Consider the following 12,416-nt stretch of genomic DNA (forward strand, 5'->3'; position numbering starts at 1 on the left):
TCCAACCCCAAGTAATTTTTTCTTGGCCCCTAGTTTACCAGTCTGCGGTGAGTACTTACCTGATCCAGCCCTTGCTTTCTGTTTCCTCAGTGCTCCTATGTGGCTGCCTTTATTCTGTTACTTTTAATGACTGCCAGCTCCAGTTCTGCTCATTTTCCCATGAAACTTCTGTACCTTCTTTCCAGAGAGAGTCCTCCTTTTTGCCACCTTCCCCTGTAGTTTTGTACCTCACGTTAGGGAGGTGGTCAGTACTTACCTCTGGTAGCTCTCTAAGGACCATGGACTCTTTCTGTCTGGAGTTGAGGTGTGACTTAGGGTGGCAGAAATTTTTTTTTTGTTCATATTCTTAAGTAACAAACTAGACTGCATGTCAAGTAGATAATGTGTCAAGTCAAGTGAACAAATAAGTGATTCCCAGTACATTGTTTGTAGAATTTGCAAAAGACATGTTAAATCTCCTATTTTAAAAAGAGACAGTTACAGCTTCTAAAATCATAGATAATCCTGAAGTACTTATCTCTTTGAAAAGAAAAAGAATATTTCCAGTAAATTGGAAATCAGAAGCTCAAGTAGTGTTCTCTGCATTTGGTATGCCTTGAGCAAAAGTGGTGACTATTATTTAAGTGACTTCAGTTTCTAGAGTGGGAGAAAAAGGGTATGAAAGTAAGGACTGACTCTTGGACAGATCAGTGAGAGTTGTACAGAACAAAAAAAAGGTCTAGATTTACTCAGAGCATTTTTGCTCAATCAATATGCTACTATAAGTGATGCCTTGAGAAGGCTGACCTGGAACAGAGACTAGATAGAGCTAAAAGAATAAAGTAGGTATTTATTAAAAGGGTAGCACCTTTAAGGGTACACCTTGCAGGACAAGAGCCTGACCAGGGCTACACCCAAAGTGGACTCAAAATGGTCACAAGATGGATGAGCTGTCATGAGGTCTCATACTTTTATAGGTTTTGATTCATTTCCATATGGGGTTTAATTGCCCAATTACAGCTTCAGATTATGAACTCCCATCTTTCATATTTTCTTTCTTCAGTCCACCATTTATGCTTTTGGGCTTGAAAACTTGTAACAGTTGTCCTTGGTGTCCATCTGGAAAAGGATTTGTTTTGAGTACCGACTCTGTGAAGAGAGCTTACCAGCACTTAATATGGGGCTCAGAACTACACTCCTAGGCAGCACAGAATTTGAAAAACATGAAAGCTAAAACTTAAGGCATCATACTGGTATACTATACCGAACTGCCAATATTTGTAATGTAATGTAATTCACTTGATTTAATGTAATTCACTTGATTTAGTGTAATTGAATCAACAGAAAAGGCAAATTGAAAAAAATCAGTAAACTAATTTCTAAAGACTGAGAAATAAGGTAAGTATTGGAAAGGGAAGTTATTATACTGTTTTTATGAAGGACCTAGTACTTCACAGCATCCTATATTAAAGAATAATGCTATGCAAAATCCAGTTACCCTGTTTCAAGTTAATCACCAGGTGCAAATCCTTTAAACTGTGAGGCATTATTTTTGAATTATCATAATGGTTTAGAGACTAGCATTAATGACAGATTTGTAATTTGTAGCTTGAACTAATCTTAAATGCACATGGAAACCTGAAGGAGCTAAATGAAACTAAAGTTGCCTTGAGCAAAATGATAAAATACACAGTTGTGTCACCTATGTGCATGCTGAGCAAATGTCATCATTTCCAGGACTTTAAAGTCTCGGATATGTGCTGCTAAGGCCCTAACAGAAGATGTATTAATTACCCCCACAACTTAATTTTGAATGTACTGATACACACTAAATTCATAGGGCCGGGGGAGGGAGGGGGTTGGAAATCCATACATTGCTTCTTCAAACTCCTTCCAGCTCCAAAGCAGGTTCTGTTTACCCATTGTTGCTGTTCATGCTCATTTCGCAAATCAAATTCTGCCTATTTGCACAACTTCTTGGCTTTTGTTATTCTTGATTACCCTGATGTCTCAGTTACTCTTCAGGGATACAAAGGTTATTCAAGGCATTCTAATACTACCTCTTTGTCTTCAGAGTGAAAAGAAAAAAAGGGGGAGCAAAAATTCCTTTAACTCTGGAGTTTTTCATGAGGACTGTGATTATTACAAGCTTGTAGAAGCTTGATGAAATTCAATGTGCATGGAAAAATAAGGTGTTTTCAACCTTGTTTTGTGTTGGATCATCAAGAGAAGAAAAACACTTGACAAGAAAACATAAAATATGTTTCTTATTTAAAAAGACCATGCTTCAGCTTTGGTACTACCATATTTAATATACTTCCAAGGTTAAACGTCTTAAAAATCCACACTTTTCTCTTGCTTTAATGGCCATAACGCTGTGAGATGTCAGATGCCTCTTTTAGTCAGAATTAGAGTAACAAAAACTCATTTAGAGATTGTTTCATCCTAAAATATGTAGTTAAAAAAGGTTGAATCACATTTTTGACTGAGACCAAAATGAGTATGTTAGAGAAGGGAGACGCAGACACCAGTTGGTCATCAGCAGAACTCAGTTTATTTAAGTACAATCTTGAGTTATATACTTTGCTTAATTAGCTCATACATATTGCAAAAGCTAAGCTCCTAATTGGTAGTGACTATACAATAGTTTACTTCATGTTATATCAGCATATTACAACAGTTTGTATCACCTTGTAGCATTTAACTCCTCTTTCTCATGATCTCAGTTCCTCTCCTTCATCCTCATGCTGGCCTTGTCCTAGCTTCTAGTTCTGAGAGCCATTGTGTCTTTTCTGAAAGTTATTGTGTCTTTTATCTTTTTCCCATTTCTCAGCCAGCTTCTCAACCTCTCCACAATTCCCCCTTTTTCTTTTAAGGATTACCAGCATTAAAGACTGACTACGCATAGAATGACAATTAAAATCATAAACAAAAATCATAGCTCATCATTGGTTATCAGCTATTATCATCATAGGCACAGTTGGAAGCCAACTTTTACATTTTTGTGGATAACACATAACTGTCTGTTCCACTCACATCTCAAGGCTGCTGCAAGCAACAGACAAACCCGGTGCTGGCTGCAGGCCAGCGGGTGAGGTGGTGTTTTTTTTTTTTTTTTTTTTTTTTTTTTTTTCTCTCCTCGCTACACTGCTGCTACGGAAAAGGTTTTTTCCAAAGGTTTTTTCCCTTAGAGTTCCCTCCTCCCGTGTTCTAAACTCAGCTGTCTTACCAAAATCGAAGAATGCAGTGCAGGTGTTCTCAAATTCAGTTCAGAGGTTTCCTGATCACCGACCTGCAGATTTCAGGAGACGAGTCCTGGGCCCTTGGAACTCGTCCGTCCGAGGTGAATTTGCAAATAGCCGCCATCTCAGCATTTTGTTTGCTACATTTCTATACTTCTTCCATATTCTCTAAGTTGCTATGTTTTTAGGCTTGCTCTAAACTTACAGCGCTATTAAATCTACTCGACTGTGGCCTTTTCTTTTCAACCATTCCTTAACCAAATCCTCCACACTTTTTCCTTTTTCTTTTTGTGCCAACAGCGTGTTATGCCACATTTTAATCATTGTCTGCTTCATCACTTGTTGCATACATGAACAAAAGCATGGAATACAAACAACTAGCATCATAAGCACAGCTAAACACAACAGTTCAAACATGAGTAATGAACGCAACCATCCTGACAATCCTAAGCCTTTTAGCCAATCTAAAATATCTCATCCATTGCTAACTTGTAGGTGTTGCGTCAATTCCTGAAGCTTTTGAATTTGTTTGTGAATCGATTGTGAGTGATCAGACAAATTCATACAACACATACCTTCACAATTCAAATCATAAGCAAAAATCGTAGCCCTTCTTTCAAAGGCTGAGTTAGCCATGGTGTTAGACCAAAAGTCTGGGTTAGCCAATCATCTAGGGGATTTTGTGAAAGCTTAACCTCTGTCGTGTGCCTTTTTAGCCAGTCCAGTTGTGCATGTATTGATTGGCTATGATCGGATAAATTAAAGCAACACATCTCTTTGAACTCAGAGCACCCGTGTCCTTGAGCAAGAAGAAGGAAGTCAATAGTGGCTTTGTTTTTAAGAACCGTGTGTCTCAGGCTGTTTACGTCCTGAGTGAGTGCTGATATGACCTCCGTAGTAACATTTGCCTGCTTTATGGCCCAACATGCAAGTGTATTAAGTGACACCAATGCATGAGCTGTGCAACTTTAGGGGTTATAGATGCAAAAATACGAGCTGCAGGACCGCATAACTCTACTTTGTTATTACAATTCTTATCAAGGGCCTGTAAAGATCGTCATCGCTGCTAACATCAGTTACTAAATCAGATATAATGTTGGATGTGATGTTAAGTTGTTTACTTGTCTAACAAGCCAATCTCCTTAACTGCGTTAAGGCTTGTGACCCAAGGCTTGTGACTCTGCTACACCTGGGACAAGGATGGAGGCAATGATCACTCCTGGGGGATCCCACAAGTTTACCTTGTTACTGCAGTTAGGACTCAACTGGTTCATGGCTTATACAACAGCTGACAATTCCAAAGTTTGTAAAGAATCCCCCTCTTCAGCAGGCAATATTACTTTTTGCCATTCATTTCTCTGCTGCCATGTAATAGCAGCTTTTTGTAACCTTTTCTCAGCATCTGTAAAACTGTGATTGCTTCTGGGATGGGCTGTTCACTCCGCAGAGGTTTGCTCAGCCACTGTTGTTTTCCCACCTATCGCAAGGGTGGGGGCCACTTTACCGTTGTCACAACTGTAGCCCCTCCTCCCAGCAGAGCAAGGCCCACCTCCTCATGATTTTCAATGTACCATTGCAGTATATCTCGAGCTATTGGCAACAGAATAGTGCCTGGTTCATTCCCCGTAATCTGCCGTGCACGCTCTCTGTCTTTATGGATAAGGACTGCCAACATTTCTGATTTTTGAAAAACAGTTTTACATTGTTGTAGGGGTGGCTGTAACCATTCTAATACCCGAATGTCTTTCTCTTCTCCCCTATTCTCCCCCCTTTTCTTTAATTGCTGAACAAGGGCTCCAAGAAGATAGCGTTTCCCGAGCCATATAGCCAAATCAATAGGCAGGAGAGGGTCACAGTGAGAAGTACTGCCTTGCTGAATGATTTCAGCAAACTAAGAGCAATATTCTCATTGTGCTGTTGTTTTATTTTGCTAGTGAGAAACGTAACTTTTCCACGCTTCTCTCGCACATTCTTGTTTTAGACAAGTGCGAAATGGATTGGAAGGCGTGGCAGGTGATAAACACAAATTATCCTGACCAGATTGATTAACCCAAGTGACCCACATGTTTTGCTTTTTGTCTGTTTTTGGTAGCTCTGTGAGCCCAGCGGCGACAACACATATCTGTATCAGCAGGATCCACCTGATGCATATGAGGTATTCCCACCCCATATTTGCAGGTTGTCTGCAATATGAGAGTAGCCTTTTGTGCCAACAGGCGACACACCTCTTTTTCTATTAAAAATACCAATTTCAGCCTATCTCTTTGACTTAAATCTTGAACAAGGTTTACTGCTTTTGGCACAGTACTGCACTCTGTATAATTTTTTATGGCGGTGTGCCAATTATAACGATGCCAATAAAAGGAGCAGCGTGGGCACCATGGCTGTGCAAGCTGCTGTTGAAAGACCCACCATTGTCTGCAACAAGCCCCACAATATATTTTTACCCAAGCACCACAGTTAGGCTTGTCGCAGTGCAGACAGTTAGAACTCTTAATTAATCGTAGTCGGGTGCTTTGTAGTTCATGCAACAATGTTAGTACATCAGTTCTATTTTCTACTACTAGAGGATTAGGCCACACTGGCTGGAGCTGAGCTATCACAGGTTGAAGGATCAGGAGCAGGCGATGCCGCTCTCGTTCTGCTGGACTGCTGGGTGCTGTCATTCCCTGCTTGCATCCAGCAGCTGGGAATCCACACAGGACCTGTGGGTGTAAGCACACACTTGTGACTTCAACCAATATATTGTACTTCAGCAGGTCCAGTGTTAAGAATGCTGATCCTCCTGTAGAGCCAAAACCATAGTATCCTCTTTGTGTTTCCGAGCGATGTTCGGAGCCAAGGTCGAAAATGGTAACAATTGAGCTATCCGGGTGCCAGCTGGAATGAGCACTGGAGGATACAGTGTCCGTGCTAAAATACAAATCTTGCCTGTAAAATCAGCATCAATAAGTCCCACAGTAATGTCCAATCCTTTTAAAAAAGTAGAAGATCGTCCCAAAAGTAAAGCAGGAACCGACTGTCCCTGATAGGTTACTGGTCCCTTTACTCCAGTGGAAACTGGCACAGGGCAATTGTCCTTAATAGATATGTCCACTGTGGCTGCCAAGTCTAGGTCGACTGATCCTGAGGTGTAGGCACGAAGAGAGGAGACAGGGCGAAGAGATTGGTGACTCTTGTTGCTAGGGCTGCTCTCCGCAACGAAAGCAGGTTATCTTTCTGGCTGGAGCTGGTCCAGTTCTCGCTGTACTTGCTGCTCGCAGCGATGTCAGGGCGGCCAATGCCTGCGTTTGCTGCTTCTGCCCTCCTCAATTGCTCTGCAATTTTTTCGCATATGCCCACTGCCTCCACATCGGTAACATCGTAGGGAGGGTGGCCTGTGATCTGTAGAAACCACAGGAGCTGCCGCTGAGGCGCGGAGAGGAGCAAGAGCTGCAAGGCCTTGAGCCTGATTTGACTCTGACTGTTTTTGTAACCCTTTTTCAATCTCCTTTCCTAGCTCCTTAATTGCCTCAACTATAAAAACCTGTGACCCTGCAGGCTGCAGCGACATTCTTTCTATAGCCTCTTTAATAGTCCAATTGGCACCTAATGTGGTTAGTACCTTTTTTGTATTCTTATTACTATTCTGCAATGCACATTGTTTAAGCAGTGCTCCATGCATATAGAGTGGCACTCTAGTATTTTTTATTTCTTCTACTAGTCGATCTACAAATTTGCCTAATGGTTCTTCTCTACTTTGTTTTATTCTCATATATATATAGGGGTTCTATGTGGATCTTTTACCTTATCCATAGCAGCTCTAGTGAGCTTTAGGACTTCTCAACATTTTTCTGGTCCTAACAGAGCCTGTCCCTCTGTTCTTATTCAATTGCTTATTCTTAGCAATTCATCTAAGGTAACTCCATGTAGAGGATTCTCAGGTTGTCTCTGTGTGGCAACTGACTCTTGCGCTAGGGCTTGTTGAAATAACAAAAGTTGGTGGGGTGTAAACACAAGCTTAGAAATACTCCGACAATCTGCTGGCAACAGCAAATATGTACCCCAGATATAATCCAGCATTTGCTGAGCAGGCTCACTGTTTACCCCATATTGGCTAACAGTGGAGCGCAATTGGGAAAGTAATTTCCAATCAAGGGAAGTCAATTGGGCAGTGACACCTCCTCCCGGTGCAGGATTATATATTACCGGGCATGCCATCGAGCTCCCTGCTTCTATCATCTGTGCATCCCCTCGTTCTACTTCTTTTCTAGCTAGGGCACTCCATGCCTCCCTCCGATTCTTGGCCATTACCACTGTCAAATCTGATTCAACTTTTGGAATAGTTTCATCGCTCTCCCCAGTCCATGGTAATGGACATGAATCTGTCAGCTGACCCGCAGCGACTGGAGGCATTGGGGGAGCTGATGGTACAGAGTCTGCAGCTACCGTGTCCCCTTTGGTGGCACTTATTTGCTCTGGAGGCACATGTACTGTTGTACATCCAGGAGGCAAGGGAAAGTCTGACTCTGATGAATACATCAGCTTCTTTCCCTGGGCTGCTACTGCTTGCTGAGCTGCTCGTTTTTCTACTTGGTGTTGCAATAAGGTGTTTTGAACAATTTGCCATGTTTTAGTCAACTTTTTAACTGTCTTATCATCATCTAAAACTAAAGTAAACAACTCATCACTTAATTTTTTCCACTCTGTAAGCTCATGCACCGTATGTGGGTTAGCAAAATAACCTCTAGCATTTCCCCATGCTAGCAACCCCGGGAGGTCTTTCCTTACATCCTTAACCCCCCGTTTCTCTAACCCCGTCATAAATAAATCATATGCTGCTTGCCTGTCCATTATATCGTCAGCGCTGTTGCAACTCTCCGGCTTCGGCAGCACGTATGGCTCAGGACCACCTATATGGCTCCTGAGGGCGTTATCCCTTCCTCGTTTAACGCCGACCCGGTTGCATCAGGTCCCAACCCTACTTCTCCAACCGTGGCAGACGTGCACCAGGGCGCGGAAGCTCTTCTTTCGCCAGGCGCAGGCAGACGTGCTCCCCCTTTTTCTTTTAGTCGAGACGAGAGGCAGCTTCAGATTCAGGTCCCTGTTCGGGCGCCATTTGTTAGAGAAGGGAGACGCAGACACCAGTTGGTCATCAGCAGAACTCAGTTTATTTAAGTACAATCTTGAGTTATATACTTTGCTTAATTAGCTCATACATATTGCAAAAGCTAAGCTCCTAATTGGTAGTGACTATACAATAGTTTACTTCATGTTATATCAGCATATTACAACAGTTTGTATCACCTTGTAGCATTTAACTCCTCTTTCTCATGATCTCAGTTCCTCTCCTTCATCCTCATGCTGGCCTTGTCCTAGCTTCTAGTTCTGAGAGCCATTGTGTCTTTTCTGAAAGTTATTGTGTCTTTTATCTTTTTCCCATTTCTCAGCCAGCTTCTCAACCTCTCCACAAGGTTAAAGGCTTTTTGTTAAGCCTGTCACACTACATTTATGTCATTAGACTTGGTAGTGCTAGGAAGTTTTCTGAGACACTGTAGCTCAGTCATCTGTACAGTTGGTTGTTAGAACAGGTACTGGCACAGATTTTTGCCTGTGCTTAATTTAGGAGTGGACAGGGTACCATTTCTGGTGGGCATATTGGATGTGATCAGCCTGTTACAGAGTTTAGAAGGTAAATAATATTGATGTAATCTGTTCTTTCCAAGCTGGCCCCTGTGCCAGGGATCAGTCCTTGGATACTTGTTTCTAGGTACACAGGTGAAATTCCAGGTGAGATTTCATCCCTTGTGTGCACAATGAGAAGAGTTAGACTTTGGGAGGAAAAATGTGTTCTTTTCAAACTTTGGGAGCAATCTAGAAATGTTTTTTAAATTATTCCCCTGCATTCCCAGCAACATTTTTTTGTTAAGTGTGCAGATTATAGATAGCGGCGAAGTACTAGTTCTATGTCTTGGCTCAATCATAACTTCCTTTATTAAAAGTAGATGAACATTACTTGCTTGGTTTTTTTAAGTGCAGGAGTTTTGGAGTCTTTCCTCTCTATCTTCCCATGATAGAGATGATGGTTCCAATGCAAATTATATATATAATATGTGTATATCAATTAGATGGACACAATGTAGAGTTAAAATATAATTGCTTTGAGGGCCTAACTTAAAAAGATTTGAGTTAAAATGTTCCAATTGCAAAAATCAGTATATCATTTAAAGCAGATAAAGATGTTTCCTTTGAACTCTGTTTGGTAACAGAACTAATAACCCTAAAGAGTTATTAATGGGAAGTCTCAAAGAAAAAAGATCTCCAAGCAAAATTGTGCAGTAATACTCTTAATGCAGAGGCTAGCCAGCACTTTGGCTTTTTCATGTAAATATCGTAAATTGAAAAAGACCACAAACTTACTTTAAAGTGTCTTTCTTGCAGAGAAAAATGTTAGTATTTTCTATTTATGGCACACGTATGGTATATTAATATCCCACCAAAAGTGGATCAGATTGATTTTTCCAAGAATCCTTTCTGTGCTGTGTGGTTTAATGCCACACATCTCTTCACTGCATTGTTTGGAGTGTTTTTACCTTCAGCAGTGCTCATGCCATTTAGTAGTTGTTGGTGTTTTCAGTGAATGACATAATTTTGTATGTGGTGTCCTATTTCACTCAAGTTTTACTGCATGTTTTTATTCTGCAGATGATGTTTAACTGCAGTTAAACTGATGTTTAACTTGTTCTCAAGATGTTTTTGAGAATTGCTGCGCATGCAGCTGTTTCTCATGTAAGATCTCTTATGTACTGAGTGTTCAATCTCACTTTACAGGTTATGGGACTGAGGAACAGCTGCACTGATACATTGATTCATGACTACATCGAGTCATGTAGTCCCAAAACTTGGATTACAACTGCAGATCCAGGTTTCTCTTTAGAGCTCTCAACAAACATCAGAAACTTAGGTGAATAGAGACTTAAAGAAGAAGTGACTTAGGGAAGTCATTCTATCTGGAGGAGGAGGTGTAAGTACTCACTGGTGTTGAAGCGCTGTTGCCTGACCAGGCTAACAGACAAAAGAGACACAGCATAGTTGTTTGCCACAAGAGTCTGGTCATTCAGGCACCATGGATCCTACCTTCAAGTAACTCACAACTTTTATTTGGAGTTACAAGACATAAAATAAAGTACAGTACAAGCTACATTTGCAGGCCTAGTACATGGTGCAAAGTTGCAGTTCAATAATTCCATTGATCTGACTTGAAGATTATCCTCAATAAAGCATGAGAGAAACCTTGTGAGCTGCACCCCAGTAGGAGGTGACATGCCAGTAAGTGCTTGAGCACTCGAGCTCCTAAGTCTCTCTTGGAGTTAGATGTCATGTCAAATGATTGCTTGATTTGCTTATACCTGTCTTCTGGGTAATAGCGGAGTGCTTCAGCATTTGTACGTAAATCAGAAGTTTTGTAGTTAAAGCCCAATCTCCTGTTCTCCAAGACAAGTTTTTAATAGGATACTTGAGAAATACGTATAATAGTTAATTTCTGCAGGTGTATGATTTCCAGCAATAAAAGTGTATAAAATCCTGCAGTCTTCTTGTGCAGAATCACAACCGAAAATGTAAAAACAATTTCCATGCTGTGTAGATTTCAATGTTCTCTTTTTTAATATTGAATTTTCAGTGACAGTTAACTCTTAATATGCTCAGATCCTTGTGCCATTTGTGTCAATAGGGCATAAGCAAAAGCACACGCTGGAGAGACATAGATATTGTTCCTAATGGTGTTCAGGCAGTCAAGTAATCAACTCCTGTAGAAGTTTTGGGGATCAAAAAGTATGTTGAACAATTCCAAATCAAAAGCTGTAAACACTTTTGAATAGGAGCAAATAAGAAATATAACTATATAAACTGTAAAACACAGCAGCAGTTGGAAACTGCAGTAAGTAGATCTAGCCTGATCCCTTACTTGTAGTAGAGGAGGGTATAAAATGTCCTTTTACTAGCAGTATTTAAGGATCTCATCAACATTGTGGCAAATGAATCAAAGTACTGAGGTGTCCCAGGGATTAAGGGCAGTGGCATAACACTTTTTTCCCATGGATTTGAATACCAGGGAAAATACCTCCAAGCACAGGTGTACAAATAAGCAGAGAAATGTAGCTGCTGAAAATTAGTTTCTGTCAGATCCTGTGAATATCAGAATAATACATAAAATATTTGAAAACTTACCTCATTCTTCATTTCACAACCCATTATTGTGATCCTTGCAATTTATTCTTGAGGGATGTTTTATTCCTTTGGGCAGTGCTTCCAACAGCCACCAAAAGAATTTGAATTCTGTCTTAGAAATAAATGGATGATAGTTCACACTAATTCTAACACTTGGTAACCTAAAGCAGTTTTAATGGTGCTGTATGAGACTACGCAGGTAAGTACTGAAAAAAGGTGCTACTTTCCCCATCCAATCTCTTGAGTCCACAAACCAATAGCTAAAATAGACCAGAGGCAAGTTTCATTAAGAAATAAGACTCAATTGTGACTTTGAAAAAGTTACCAAGAGAGATCAAGTGTTTGCTCATTACCTGCATTTGGCCCAGGAAAACTGGACACGGCTGTTGAGATCAGTGCCAGGGTTGTGTTTAAGAAATTTAAGATAGTCTTAGGTTCTCTCAGACCTTAAAAAATACTGAAATCATTGCAGATTTCTCTCTCACACACATACCAACAATACTTCACAAAATACTGATAAGGCAGGGTCTGCTTTCTGCATGCCAGGAGAGGTTCTGGAATGATGGCTGAAAATGTACCTGTTCGGTACATTGATTTGTGTTCCACTCCAGTGTACTAGATTCCAGCCCCATTTTAAACTAGGAAAGTATTCCCTATTGAAGCGAAGCCAGAAATTCATTAGGCCTCTTGAGCTTTATCTACTTTATTAACGTTGCTTCTTTTTGTCGTGTCTGTACTTCGTGTACAGGTCAGGGAGAGGGAAGAGAAAGTAGGTGTTCTAAAAATCCCTCAATTGTAAGAGAAACCACAAGCTGCCAGTGTTGTGAGCACCTTTGAGCCTCAGAGCTATAGCAGCCCACACCACCAGTCTGCTTACTTCCAGCTCCAGAATCATAAGGAAGACCTGAAGAGCTGAACTCTTTTTTGCTTTTTAAGAAAGAATAGATGGATTTTCTTAAAACGCTGTTCTATGGTGAATTCTGTTTC

The 12,416-nt window shown here is 40.7% G+C and overlaps 1 long non-coding RNA gene across 1 annotated transcript; it reads right to left on the minus strand.

Annotated features, from left to right (window-relative positions):
• Positions 1 to 629: 629 nt before the first annotated feature.
• LOC310923262 lies at positions 630 to 11,837 on the minus strand. The gene is made up of 3 exons (XR_014592572.1): positions 11,783 to 11,837; positions 11,430 to 11,541; positions 630 to 1,098 (listed from the first exon to the last, which is right to left on the minus strand). It is a non-coding gene; the product is annotated as an uncharacterized lncRNA (long non-coding RNA).
• Between the last annotated feature and the right edge of the window lie 579 nt (positions 11,838 to 12,416).

This window comes from Zosterops lateralis (assembly GCF_965231275.1).
Source record: "Zosterops lateralis genome assembly, chromosome: Z".
Classification (NCBI taxonomy): domain Eukaryota; kingdom Metazoa; phylum Chordata; class Aves; order Passeriformes; family Zosteropidae; genus Zosterops; species Zosterops lateralis.